At 43.0% G+C, this 10,738-nt stretch overlaps 1 long non-coding RNA gene across 1 annotated transcript; it reads left to right on the plus strand.

The window, feature by feature from the left end:
• The first annotated feature begins 6,136 nt into the window (after positions 1-6,136).
• LOC135447695 (uncharacterized) lies at positions 6,137-8,109 on the plus strand. Its single transcript, XR_010440252.1, has 3 exons — positions 6,137-6,237; positions 7,155-7,243; positions 8,002-8,109. It is a non-coding gene; the product is annotated as an uncharacterized LOC135447695 (long non-coding RNA).
• Positions 8,110-10,738: the final 2,629 nt, after the last annotated feature.

The following is a 10,738-nucleotide window of genomic DNA, read 5'->3' on the forward strand; positions in this document are numbered from 1 at the left end:
CAGGATTCCCAGAAGCCAAGCTCAGCTGTGTGCTGATGGCAAGCTGCAGCCAGGGAAGGCTGTGACTGAAGCCATTGCAGAAGTCAGTGTGTCTGTCTGTGCTTTTGTCGTGGAGCAGAGGCAGAGAACACACCCAGGGAGACCCTGGGCAGAGGCAAACCCCCTCGTTCAAGGTGCAGTTACTCTTTGTCCTTTTGTTTCCAGACACAGGAGATGGATTTTGCTGCAACAGCTGAAGGGAATTCCACTGCTGTGAGCAGGGAATAGGTGTAAACTGAGCCTGTCATGGATTCAAGCCTTGGTAACCTTTTCTGGCCTCTATTTGTAGCAGTCCTGACCCCAGTGCTTGGGGAACCCATGGCTTGTGCTCAGTCTGTGTCACTTCAGAGCTCCTGCAGTGCTGCAGGAGGAGAGACTGGTCTGAAACCAGATCTGAATTAAGATTAAAGATCATGAGCAGTTCCATCTTCCACCATTAATTTTGGTCAGTAACTTAGGTTTACTTATATTCCTCTCTTTGAAGAAATGAAATGAGCCTGGATGTTGTTGCAGAAGGAATAACTTGGCACTTGATTGTGCTGAGTTCCAGAAACTCAGACAATAAGAGGAGGAAATGGGTGTGCTGTGCAGTGCAGAGCTCTCAGCTGCTCAGGTCTGCTGGCTCTGGGTTTATTTGCTGTTTCCCAAGTGGGCACTGGAAACAGAAACTGCCCCTCAGCCCTTCCTCAGGCCACGTCCAAACCTCTGCATGCAATAAAAGCCAGTGATGGAGCCAAGTCAAGAGTTTGGGGTTTCTAACCTGCCTCATTAGAACATCTCACCCCAGGAAAAACTGCCCATTGCATTTCTGCATCCCTGAACCAAAGCTGAGAGGCCAGGTCAAGGTGTTTGTTCAGCAGTGAGGCTCCCACTGAGCAGCTGGAGCCAGAGGGAACTCCCTGGCAGCAGGAGGATGAGCATCTGCAGGAGCTGCTGCTTCACACTTGTGCCTCACATCTGAAGAAGGATTGTGCAATTTCTTTCACTGAGGTAAATATTAATTTCTTTGTTGTGGTCTGTTGTAAAGCAATTTTCTGGCAGGACTGAGAATCTCTTATCTACTGCTGTAATAAAGTGCTGTTGGGCTTTAGCCAAAGCAGTATTCTTTCAAGAATTTGCTAGGCATTGATTTTTAGAGATCATTATTTATCCTTTGAAAAGCAAAGGTTAAAGTTTACCTTTTGCTGTTAATGTAACTGTGCTTGGCATGTTTACATAAGCAGGCAGCTCCTGTCAAACTAGGCACTCCACGCTGGGATTTTATCAGTTATGGATTAGTTTTGAAAGCCCTGTGCTAAGAGCAAGGCTGGTTCTAACTTCAGCCTCAATGCAGTGAAACTCCACAAACTTTGGGTGTAACCTGGGTAGTGTTTGGGGTGACCACAGAGTCAGGATCTTCCTGTGCAGTGAATGTTGAGAATTCTTAAGGACTCTTTAAATAATAAAAAAGAAAGATGAGGTGTGCTAAGGTGTGAGTTTCTGTCATCACTCATCCTTGCCATGTGGGTATTTTCTATTCTTTTCTCAGAAAAAGGAAAAATGAATTGACAAAACTTAATGGTAGATGCATCCAATTACAGGATTCCCTCCTTCCTATCACATCCATCTTTGATAGCTTCAGGAGCATGGCTTTGTCTTTTAAAACAGAGTCTGTTCCAGGAAATTGTCTGCAAATAGTCCAAGTTTGTTATCTGTCCAGGTAACATCAGCCTAAAGGGAGAAGAGAGAGGCTCCTGACAGGTACCTTAGTGTGTTGAAATTTGTCATTAAATGAATACCCCACATCTGATTACAAAAATTCAGAAACGGCAAGATTAATGAGATATTTTTATGGAACTACCTTGTTTTATACAGGAAAATATGCTGGATAAGTTATCAGGAAGTTGTATCAGTTTTAAGTTAATTAGTAATTCTTTATAGAGAAGGATGCTGTAAAACAAGCTCAAAATCCACAATCCACAGCAGCAGCAAGGGAAGTTCATTCTGCTGGCAGAGTCTGGAGGAACAGGCCCAGGATGTCCTTTCTGAAGGAGCTGCTGTGTGTCCTGCTCCTGGCCAGCCCCTTGCTGGGTGAAACTCTGCAACGTAAGAGTGCTGCAGTTCTGCTTTGTGGCTTTGGGGCAGGGACGGGGCCGTGTCCTCTGCTGGGGCACTGCAGTCCCTGGGGGGGATTTGCTGCCTGAAGTATTCCCAGATTGCTGGGAAGTCCATCTGCTGCCTGCGAATTCTCCTCAGGCTTTGGGCTGCCTTTGTTTCAGATAACAGCAAAACAATGCAGATGTGAGAACCTTGGTGAGACAGCTGCTGTCCTGTGCTTGGTGGCACAGGGAAGAGGTTGCAGCCATATGAATTAATTACAGCTGAAACTCAGTACCCTGGTGGCTTGGGATCATTTTGAGTCAGTCTCTGAATTTCAGAAGGGTATTTTTAAATGAGTTAAATTGTTTGGTTCTTTTTTCAGTGGGGAAAAAAACACTTGTTATATGGGTTAAAAAAAAATCATACACTTTTTAATAGCAAGTGTTCTTAGATGTTTTTTTGATACAGGGAGAAAATCATCAATAATTAAGAGCATGACAACCAGAATGCACTGGTTAGAAAAGTTATTTTAAGTGAGTACTGAAGTAATGAAATTGTTTCTGGTTCTGTTAGACCAGTATTGGCCTGCAATTATTTTATGAGAAGATTTCCCACATATTTTACTGATAAATGTATTTATTTTAACATCCCTGTTCTCTATCTGGTAGCTACCAGTTACTTGTAATTGGGTGTCCCTAAGCCCAGGGTGATGTGAACCAGCTGCAGTTATTATTTTTCTAATAAGAGTTTTGGTTTGTGATCTGAGAAATTTTTAAATGCTACTCTAAACTTCCATTTGCAAAAGAAAGTTACCACTTGAAGGCTAACTTGGCATTTATGTAGACCCCAGAATTTGGAAGGGCTCAGCAGTGAGTTCCTTTATCACATGGAATATTCAGCATTAATAGCAAAGGGCACACACTCCCTCTCTCCCAGCAGAATCACAACTGGTGATTTTCTGCTGCCTTAGTGGTTTTTGTATTATTGCTAAAAGAATTGTAATTGTGTTACAGATCAGAGGGGTAGCTAAAAACATTGCTTATCTCCCAGATGAACCATGCCAAGTGCTGCTTGGGATTTTTCACTGTCCCGTGTTTCCAGCCATAACACACAACCTGTAGTTAGGTTTTCTTGGAAAATGTTCCAGTGCTGGTGACTCTTGAGAGAAGAGCATGCAGGGTGTGTAAATGGACTGGGACAAGCCTTGGTCACTGCAATCAGATTTATCTCTGATAAGCACCAAGGGCTGGATTAGAGGGACAGTGGAAAGGAAGGAGGTTTCCATCTCTTTTCAGTGCAGGCTGCTCCCAGCACAGTTCCTGTGGCTCCTAATGCACCAGTGAGGAGCTGGCTCTGGTGGCAAGTCCATCTGACAGTGACAGTGACAGTGACATTCCAGGGGTTGCCTGCTGGGTTCAGAGGGGTCACTCAGGGATCTGGGCCAGTTTGACTCTGGCTTCATTCCAAACGTGGCTGCTCTCCCTGGGACTGTTGTGCCCAATGGGATTTGGCTCTGGTGGCAGTTTGGGGACGTTTCTGGGTGCTCAGGGCAGAGCCTGGTGTTGGGTCTGAGTGCTGAGCAGGAGAGAACAGGTAACAAAGGATGTGGGGTGGGAGTGCCAAACGTGCTGGTGTTTGGGGATGGTTCAGGCTGCTGAGGGAGTTCTGTTCAGCCAAACACCTGTGAAATACTGGAAACACTCAGATTCTGGAACATCATTTACAGCCCAGTGTTTACACAGCAAAAGAGATAGAGGAGAACCAACATTAATGCAAAGCAGATCCTTCTGTAGGCTAAGCCAAGGAATAATCCCATTGCAGAACACACAAAAAGCTTCTAATTTGGATTATAATGGAAATTTGGAATCTCTAAGGAGTCTCTCTCTAATGAGTCTCATGACTTTTAGTCCTTGTCAACAAGCCAGATATATAGTGGAATTCAGACACAACCACACTTATCATTATGAGATAAAAACCATAACAACACAAGCCATACGATTTCCTGGCCAACTGGAAGATGGGTACACGTTCAGGGTAAAGTAATTTAAGCTGGTAAATTTTCATTTCTCAAATAGGTTCAAAATTTTCCAGGGACAAGTCACAGGAAAGAAAGATTTAGTGTCATCTACAGAGTACATCTGAAGCATAAATTTCTGGTGTAATTAGCAACACAGCCCACTGACAGTATGTTACTGTATAATTGCATTAAATACTTGTTTTGTTTTAATTCACAGCCAACTGCAGTGGAGTTGAGGACTTTGGGGCCTGTCTGGGTAATACAGATGAATTCTGTCCTAAAAATATTTCTTGTCTGTGTAAAAATGAAGAACCTTTTTGCAGGTAGTGTGTGGGCTTGGTTTGTTTGTTTAAATATGCACCATGTAAATGTCAAACATATTCTAAATTATGAAATAAATTTAGATCCTCCAAAGTGATCCATGAAAATAAATGTTGATCTTCATTCACAATCTGCATAAATTTATAGCTCTGGTACAAAGCATCAAATCTGGGATTTGGGCATAGTGTTTTCTTTTTAAATATCTGTGTGGGCCATGTCATTCCTAATGTAGGTAATCACTGTAGCCCTTTATATTTGCTGTTCTCTCAACTATTTTACTTTAGAACTGAATGAGCTGTGTAATCACAAGTTCATTTTTTTCTCAGGTCGATCAAATTTTCTTTTGAGTTAAAAAAAAATTTAGATATCTTAATGTTCTATTTTCCATTATGTAGTTGGGATTTTTTCCCTTTAAAAAAATCAATATCATAATGACAGCCAGAAATGTGAGGTTTGCCTTGCACTCAGCAGCTCTGCCAAAGAGATCTTTGACCTGAGCCAGGCCATGACTTGGGTGCTGCACCCTGTTCCCATCACAGCTCCTTATCTTGGACTCCTGAAATGCCAACTTGCACTTGGTTTCTCAGAGCCTGGCAAAGTACTTTTACATCAAATCTGGAAACAGATGGGTGTAACTAAGATTAAAAAACACCTTTGAACAAACAGGAAAAATAGTGAAACTCTTGGCCCCTGCAGTGTTGAATAATAAATAATTATACAGCAGAATATTGTACTTTTTTGGTATTGCTTACTTTTGATTTAAAATGCTGATTCTGAAAGTGAGTATTTTTTATTTGCAGATGTAATTACTACAGAACAGGCTGGATGGAGTACTGGTACATGGGCCCCAAATGTAACCACCTTTGGAACACTCTGGATTTCATTTTAGTGGCCACTCTTCCTGGAGCGGCCCTGGTTATCATAGTGGTTGTAATATTTTCTGCTGTCTGCTGCTTGAGAACGAAAAAAGATGGGTAAGTGACTCTGGGTGCACTTACAAGGAGTTTTGTACTCAAAATGGAAGTTCAGCAAAAGAAATCTGGTATTCTGGTTAATTTTTAACCTCTGGATGTTTAAAAGCACAAGGCTACCATACTGCCAAAATACTATTTATACAATTTAAAACTAACTCAAAGCATCTTACCTGAGCACTCAGCACTTGCTCAGCATTTCACCTCCTCACTCTCAGTCATTGCTTTTCTTTAGGGCTCACCAGGCAAGCTTTAAAGATTGATAAGTACATTTACTACTTAAATTCAACACCACCAAATGTGTGTTTCTGATTTATTTGCTCTTAGGGATTTTTTTCCACAAGTTTAAAAAAAAAAGGAGTAAGACTGATAACTTGACAAGAGGCTTGGTGTTTAAATACAATTCCTCTCACTCTTGGGTCTCAGATATTGGCAATTTGAGCTGCTTTTTGCTTTCATCACTTTTTCCCAGTGACACCTCTCCCAGGTACACAGACAATATGGGTTTTTACTTCTGTCACTGAGCCCCAGAAGTGTGTCACTGGCACTTGCTCTGACATAGAAAAGCTGTAATAATACCCAGCTCTTGTACAGCCATTGCCACAGGACATCTAAAGCTCGGACATGGCTGTTGAACCAATCTGCAGCACAAAAACATCTGTCAGGACCCTGAGCATTGCCAATGCTCTGAACTGCCATTGTTCCCCCAGGAAGCAGCCAAAGGCCCCATCCAGTGGAGCACAGCAGAACCCTGCATTCAGCACTGACACAGCTGCCAGCCCAGGGCATGGGCACCATCAGCCACCTGAGGTAAGAGATGGCACAGGGGGCACAGCACAGCCCCCAGCCCGTGGGGATTCAGCACAATGAAATGGCAATAGCAAAAAAATAAAAAAAGGGAATTTGAGTTTAAAGTCTCCTAGCATCTGATTTCCAAGATCAGCTGAATGCATGTGAGAAGGTGAAACTGTTCATCAATTTGCATAGGAGAAAACAAAGAGCTAGGGATTATTTTACAGGATGTTCAAACAACTATTGCCATTTTTGGCCAGTTAGAAGAGCAGCTTTAAAAAGAGATCATGCTCTGCTGTGCCAGTTTTCTCCATTAGGCAAGATGTAGTAGAGATCATGGCTTGAACTAGTGGGTGTCAAGAGAAAAGATGGATAAATACCATTAAAAAATCAATATAAAATACAAAGAATCACTGAAAGGGAATTTGTGTGTGTTCATTTTCTCATTTGATACTTCAAGGGATTATTTTACATATTAAGGAACACACAGGGTGTGAGAAGGAGACATTGCAGGCTGTCTGAGAAAAGGGAGAAAATAATCTAGACTGCTACAGGATTTTCTGCTAAATCCATCTGTAGAGTATCAATAGCTTGGCAATGCAGCAGGTCTGAGCCTGCCTTTACCAGGAGATGGTGCTGTTCAATTTTTAACTAATTCACATTTAGTCCTGCTGATGCTGTTGTTCCCAAGGTGTGAATCAGACCCAATCCTGCAGTTTGGTAGGGAAGAAAACCCTTTGTAAAAGGAATCTTTTCGGGTGAGAGCTGCAGAATTTAGGGTTTTCTCACACCCCAGACTGTGAGTTGTAGCCTAGACATTGTATTTTGTAAGTGAAAAACTGGTTTATACCTTCTAACATTCTGTACCTGGAGAGCTGGTTATTCTAATTTGTTGTCATTTTTCTCTGTGTAACCACCTGATCCCCTACACACAGGATGCCTGGGTTGGACAAATTCCAAAAGTTGTACTGAAAAGAGAAGATTTCAATGATGCCTCAATCCCAAATCAAAGGCGGGATTACAGGTATGCTGGTATTTTTTGTCTTTTGTGCTCATTCTCACTTTATACCCTGCTTTGGAGACTCACAATGACTTTGCAGCTTTGCCAGTGGCACAGCAAGCAACAAAGGTCCAGTAAATGGCAAAGCTTTTGACTGGATTATTCACATACAAACCCTAAAATACTTCTTTATCCAGAGGCTTCTCTGGTTTTCCTCTAATCCCAGAGGCATTGATTTCATTCCTGTTTAGAATCACAGTTTTCTGCTTGTGCTTCCTCACTTGAATCCCCCTCAGCACCAACTGCTGCAGCTGTGACTGCAACTTCTGCAGAGAACTTGTTTGCCAGGGTGCAGCTCAGTGAGAGCACAGCAGTCTCCTCACACAGCAGGGCTCTGCTGCAGACAGCCTGCAGCTGGCTGATGCTTCAGTCCTCAACGAGGGCTGGCTTTTTCAATAGAAATGTTGAAGGTATAGTTATGGTGGATTTAAAATGCTTTGAAAATGATTGTAGGAATATAGAAAATTAGGTACTGTGACATTGTTTGTTGTAAAAAAAATAAAAAGCTTAAAGAGAAAGCTGCTTCTATAAATTCAGTCTTCTCTGTTTGCAGGATGAGGGTTTGACAGTAAAATGAACTTAAAAGACCTTTTAGATGTTATTGCCCCAGTGCTGTGCATCCAGTAGTGAGCTTTAATATTTTTATTTTTGAGTTTAAACTATCCCTTTGTGCAATTTGCAGTATATTATAAGGTTTAATAACTTTTTTCTCTTTTGCACAGTCCCATGTATGATCAGCCTCTAAGGACAGCAGAACCAGCATCAGATTATTTCCCTCAGTCCCGAGCCCAGCGGGAGGAGTTTGACTATCCCAGGAAGGATTTGCCTTATCCAGTTTATCCAGAGGCCAGACAATACCGGGTACGCATCCATCACATCCCTCTGCATATTAATTACATACTCTGCATATTAATTACATACTCTGCATATTAATTATATCACCCATCCTGGTACTGAATACAAATCATCACTAAATTGCTAGTGTTTGTCACTAAGTAAAGATGTGAGCTAACAGAAAGCCTAGAGCCACCTTTCACTGTGCAGGTGTTTTCTTCAGGAATGTTACAGACCCTGCTGAAATGTTTTCAAATATTTCCCAAGCTGTTTCAGTTTGTGTGCACACAGTGGTAATGCTTTCAGTTATTTGCATGAAATGCATCTTCCAAAGCTCTTGGTGAGTGAGCACTCAGAAGCAGCACATACTAAGAAAAGAAATATATAAAAATGTAGTTTGATTAGATACAGATTATTTTAATAGGAAGCATACTGGGGAGTGTGTGTCATGCTACTGATTAAATTCTAATTTCTTTACAGAGATACTAAGAACAAGTGCTTCCTGTATCAGAATTGTCTTGGAATGCTGTGTGATCACTGGACAGTGCAGGAGCTGAGAGAGCAGTGACAGCCTGCTGGGACACACAGGGAACTGCCATCCTTATTAGAGAGCACTAAGTTATTGCAAAGAGAAAGCATGGGGGATAATTGTGAAAGGAAACCTGGTGAGTCCCTGATACTGCAGCACACAAGGCTCTGGCCCTGGCAGTGTGGTACAAACACAGCCAAGGACTTGGCTTCTCTCTGCCCCAAGATTTACCAAATACCCACAGACCCATTCCCTTGTCCCTTGTCTTTTGTGCTTTGTCTTCCTTCTGTGTTGATCCCAACAGCTGGAATGGTTTCCCTTTAAAACTGTCCTGGTTTGCTTTGTAACTCTTTTGTAAATAAGGAAAATAAATGAAGCTGTGGAAGACTGACTACCTTGCCACTAAGTACCAAATAAAAGAGACTGAAGACTGGGATTTATTTCTCATTTTCCAAAAAGTCAAACACATTACATTGCAATTTCTGTTAAATCATTTTCCTTAGTATGAGGTAATATGTGAAACTATATGACAAAACCAGAATCTTAAGGATTTTAAAAAGGTTTCTTGATCTTGGTTTTCCCTCAATGTAAAAAAATGAAAAGTGGGCAAATTTCACTGGATTTACTTCTACTGCTGCAAATTCTGTCAGAAATAAAAGAAGTTACTCTGGTTCCCTCTCTTATCATCAGAAACACACAGAAATGGGGTTGGCACATCTGTTTAGAGCCCAGACTATCAGTTCAAACCATTCTGACCTCCAAAATTCAGATCCAAAGGTGTCAGAGAATTGTGTCAGTGAATTGTTTTTTTCTGTCATTTCTCAGCCTTGGTGGTGCCACAATCTGACAAACTGTGCTGGTTGTTGACCTCAATCCAGCTCTGTTGTACCAACCTCAGAGTGACCACAGAATGTGAGAGTTCAGTTTTATACTCCAGCACTGCTCCAAAAAGGAGTAGGAGGCACAGATGAGGCAGTGCTGTCAATATCCATGGTGCTGGCAAGGGCAGAGCTGGCTAAACTGAGTCTCCCTCACCATTTCCCCCAGTGTTCAGGTTTGTCATTACCTTTTCCAGGTATTTTCCCCTTCATTCCTTAATTGCATTGGGCAGTTTGAAATTGTTTTGTTGTAAGAATGTCTGTCTCTTGCTAGAGCTAGACAAAGTGACTGGGATATCCTTCCTACTGAATTTACTTTGGTGTGTGCTGTGTTATGTGGCTTTACTCTTTAAAACAAAAAAAAAGGAGAGGAAGGTCAAATGTAAGTCTCCAAGTTCTCTGCTAAGGAAGATGAATCTCCTGGGAATTATAGAAGCTCCGTGTGTCTCCTGTCCTGAGGAGCCCAGAACGGACACAGCACTCCAGCTGTGGTCCGTAGGGTCCCCTGGGGCTGCCCCATCTCAGGATGCCCACCTTGCTCACCCAACTGCCTGAGCCCAGGCGGTTTAGGTGCCCTCTAAACCCCAGACAGGAGCAGCCCCGCACTCCCTCAGGTGGCTCTGAGCAATCCCCTCAGCATCTCAGGGCTTTGGGTCACATTTCCCAGGCACCCACTTCTGCCTTTACACTTTACTTGGAAACACAGCTCCGGCTTTGGATTCCTCTAAGGAATAGAAGACATGGAACAGGCACCAAGCATTGCCCACGTCCTCCTTTGCTCAGATTTGTACAGCAGCCTCTCAATCTTGTCACAAAGAGCAAAGTTTCCAAAGACACGTTGCTATGCTTCTTATAAGAAGGTTCGTGTCCAAATCATAACTAGTTTTATATATTAAAAAACTGGTTCAACTCTGTATTTACTTGTCACGTTTAACGAGGTAAGTCGGGTTTTCACGCTGGTAAGAGACCCACAGAACTGAAACTGTTGCCCGAGCTATTTAAATGTGCAGTGTTTTATTCACAGCCCTCACGGGGCGGGTGTGTGGGGGAGCTCCCCTCAGTGCCCCTCACACTGCCCCGGCCGGGAGCGGGTTCCCCCCGCGGTGCCTGCGCGCTGCCCGGGGCCGGCTGCCTCCCCGGTCTCCTGACGGTGCCCCGGGTGGGACCAGAGGTCCCCTCACGGTGCCCCGGGGCGGGAGCCGGGTCCCCCCGCGGTCC

Source organism: Zonotrichia leucophrys, chromosome 4A (genome assembly GCF_028769735.1).
Source record: "Zonotrichia leucophrys gambelii isolate GWCS_2022_RI chromosome 4A, RI_Zleu_2.0, whole genome shotgun sequence".
In the NCBI taxonomy this organism is placed as follows: domain Eukaryota; kingdom Metazoa; phylum Chordata; class Aves; order Passeriformes; family Passerellidae; genus Zonotrichia; species Zonotrichia leucophrys.